At 38.6% G+C, this 3885-nt stretch overlaps 1 long non-coding RNA gene across 1 annotated transcript; it reads right to left on the reverse strand.

Moving 5' to 3' along the window:
• Nucleotides 1–350: 350 nt before the first annotated feature.
• Nucleotides 351–2099, reverse strand: LOC127938413 (uncharacterized). Its single transcript, XR_008148715.1, has 2 exons — nt 1709–2099; nt 351–1605 (listed from the first exon to the last, which is right to left on the reverse strand). It is a non-coding gene; the product is annotated as an uncharacterized LOC127938413 (long non-coding RNA).
• Nucleotides 2100–3885: the final 1786 nt, after the last annotated feature.

Consider the following 3885-nt stretch of genomic DNA (forward strand, 5'->3'; position numbering starts at 1 on the left):
GAAGAGGCAAAGGATCAATCTTTCATGCTTTGTTCTAAAAGATCTGGGCCCATATTCATAAAGAATCTTAATGCAAAAAGTAGTTCCTAGTGACAAAATTCTAAGAAAATTCTTAGAAATATGGGCGTTTACTTTTAAAATTAAAGAAAAAAATCCTAGTTAAGAAAAAAGTAATTCAGAAAGCATCTTATCCCTTAAAAGAGGTCTTAAGGTAAAATTTGTTATGAGCACAGACGAGGACTTTTAAGAGGCTTAAGAGTTTCTTTAGCAGAGGAGAAAATGGCAGAAAGATGAAGAGGCAGAAGAAATGTGTTGCAGACAATGGATGACAATGAGTTAATAAGACGGTATAGATTATATATAATTTAATATAATATAATTTAATATATAAATTAAAGTAATCACTACATTACGATATTTGGCAACTGGGAACATGCAACAATGCAATAGTGATGATTTGAGTCTGTCACAACCTTCTGTAAGCAGAGTGATCACACAAACAATTACAGCACTTTCAGAACATCTTATTGTGTTCGCAGTTCATTTCGTTTCCACTGGACATTCCCACCTTACAGGCTCAAAAAACTGCATTTATGAATATAGCAGGCTTATAGGTGCGCACAAGCAGGGAATGAACCGTTAATAGTTTGTGCTATACGCTCCCATGTCTGCTTCTTGCCCTTGCTGTGTCTGAATTTTCCTTTAAGAATGTCCTGGTGTTCATCCACTAACTGGGGTAACAGTAAACACTGTTCCTCTGTCCAGTTTGGCTTTCTCGCCCTTCTTGGCTTTGATTCCATGTTTGATACATTAGAACCAACATTCAAACCGCCACTTAAATAGGACAGCAATCACTGTAATTAGAAAGAGTCGAGCAATTTTTATCATTCTAACCAATCAAATATCTTATAGGAAATTAAAAGCATGGTAAATAAAAAAATAGAATTCATATACACACATATAATGTGTGTGTGTGTGTGTGTGTGTGTGTGTGTGTGTGTGTGTGTGTGTGTGTGTGAGAGAGAGAGAGAGAGAGAACGGTCAAATAGGAAAAATTACGCATGTAAATTCAAAGTGAGAATTAGAATAGACCCTATACTTAAAATCACTCTTTTTTTCCTTCTTGGACTACCAACCAATCACAGTCTTCAAAAGATTGTGTCATACATAGCAACGGGGTCAACCCCGCCTCCTCACTAAGATGAACGTTTTTGTCTTTTCCTTAGTCAGAGTTGCTCTCAGATCGGTCCCGAATTGCTTTAAAGCTAAGACTCCTATGTAAAAGTTTTTAAGCTAAATTAAGAGTTTTCTGAGAGGACTTTCTTAAAATCATTATGAATGCGGGCCCAGCTCCCTAAAAAGGTGGCTAGGTCAGAGGAGGAGGCTGTGGAGAATACAGTAGGGGAGGGAGTGCCAGTAGAGGATGGGTGCATGGAAGAGACTGTGGAGGACCATAGAGGAAACAGTGGAGAAGCCACTGGAAACAGGGAAAAAGAGAGGGTTATGTAGAGCAGCCACCTGTAGGTGTTCCTTTAAGAAGGAGTGGTCAACACGATGGCCATTCATCACAATGGGAACCACCAGCTCTTTTTACTGGTGCTTAGTCTGCAGACAAGAGAACTCCTGTGTCCATCAAGGTGTGAGGGACATAAGCAGGGAGGCTTTCTAAAATAGCTGCATTAGTGTTAGTGCTCGCTCATTCAAATACCTATGCTGAGAGGGTTTTCTCCATGGTGGGATTAAACAAGACCAAAACCAGGAACAGCTTAGCACTTGATGGAACTGTGAAAAATGGCTGGCCTGGAACCACAGTGCTTCAAATGGGAGCCACCAACCCCTGGCCTCAAAACCAGCTACCAACACCTACAATAAACAACACTGACCATTTTCTCTCTCTCTCTCTCTCTCTCTCTCACACACACACACACACACGCACACACACACACACAAATAAATGCTGAATTAAATAAATATTATTTTATTTGTAAGAATATGTGTCATTTATGAGATCAGACACCCGTCCCCATCAAACCCCTGCCGCCATCGCGACCGCGGGCAAAATCTCACTCTGAACTCAGTTCAAAACTTGAGAGCCCTGGATTCATCATGAACGAACTGAGTCTTTTCAAAATAAACTTTTGATCGCGAATCGCACCAAACAATTCGTTTACGAATTAGAATGATCCGATTGCAGCTGTTCTGGAGTCGACCACTCACTGATTCAAATGAACCGTTTAGTGCGAGTCTCCAGAAGTAAGAACCGGGAGATCTTGTGAGCGCGCGTGCGTCTGATGTTGCTAAAAGTAAGTTATGTCGAAATTTTGGATTAATTATTGTAACTGAAAATCATATTTAGGTTAAAACTGTCAGTTGTTTGGGAACTAAATCCGTTGTAAAGAGTGATCTATTTAAGCCCACTGAAATGCTCGAGTGCAGACGATGCAGACACATAGGTAAAAAAAAACAACAACAAAAAAAACCCATAAAATAACACAGATTAAATACAATAACTCATGCACGTTCAAATTCACCGCTGCCGTAATGTTAACAGTTTTATTAAAATGTCCTATGTTACGTCTGTTTTTATATTGTTTATCGACAGTAACGTTATACATATTTATATTGTTTGGATTAACTAGACGAGTAGACAGACATGAGTGTTCATCGTACTGAAAATAAGTAAATATTGTTAGCTGATGCTAACTGTTTAACTAACAAGCTTGTTAGTGCTAAGTTGATGTAATTTTTATAATGTCCTAATATTTTTATTCAGCCACACACACACACACACACACACACACACACACACACACACACACACACACACATATATATATATATATATATATATATATATATATATATATATATATAGATTACATCTGGTTAGAAAAGAAAGGATGTGATGTTCAGAACATGGTAACTACAGTAATTATCAGTGGGAAGAGATGCACCCTGTTTGGCTAGGGGTGTTTTTAAACCACAGACAAGATTTGAGATGGAAAAAATCATTATGAAATTTGTTTTATTTTTTTCCTTAAAATGTTCTTCCTAACTTCAGGCCTTATTATCATATCATATATACAGTACAGACCAAAAGTTTGGACACACCTTCTCATTCAAAGAGTTTTCTTTATTTTCATGACTATGAAAATAGTAGATTCACACTGAAGGCATCAAAACTATGAATTAACACATGTGGAATTATATATGGAATTATGTACATAACAAAAAAGTGTGAAGCTGAAAATATGTCATATTGTAGGTTCTTCAAAGTAGCCACCTTTTGCTTTGATTACTGCTTTGCACACTCTTGGCATTCTCTTGATGAGCTTCAAGAGGTAGTCACCTGAAATGGTCTTCCAACAGTCTTGAAGGAGTTCCTCGAGAGATGCTTAGCACTTGTTGGTCCTTTTGTCTTCTGTCTGCGTGTCATGATTCTGCCCTCGTGTCCTTGATTTTTCCTAGTCTTGAGGCAGGATCATGACAGAGCCGTGTTTTGTGTACAAGCACATGGCCTTGCCTTTGGGCCATGTGCTTGTGTTGTCTCGTTCCCTTGCCCCGCCCCCCTTGTTAACCTAGTCGTGTCGTGATTGCTATCTGTGCCACCTGTCGTGTCTTAATTGTTCCCCTATTTAGCTTTCCTAGTGTGCTCTGTCTTGCGTCGGTTCATTGTGTTCCTCATATGTGTTCCTACCTGTCAGCCTTGTGAAAGAGTATTCCCCTTTGAGATATTGTATCCTGTATAACCGTGAGTGTAAGTTGTAGTTAGTGTTCTCCTGTTTTGAGTCTTTGTTTATCTTGTTTAATCAGTCCTATTTAGTATTTGTTGTATCTGCCCTAGTCCTGTTTTCCCCCTCGTGGGTTTTTGTTTTCCCTTTTTGT

Source organism: Carassius gibelio, chromosome A20, assembly GCF_023724105.1.
Source record: "Carassius gibelio isolate Cgi1373 ecotype wild population from Czech Republic chromosome A20, carGib1.2-hapl.c, whole genome shotgun sequence".
NCBI classification, from domain to species: domain Eukaryota; kingdom Metazoa; phylum Chordata; class Actinopteri; order Cypriniformes; family Cyprinidae; genus Carassius; species Carassius gibelio.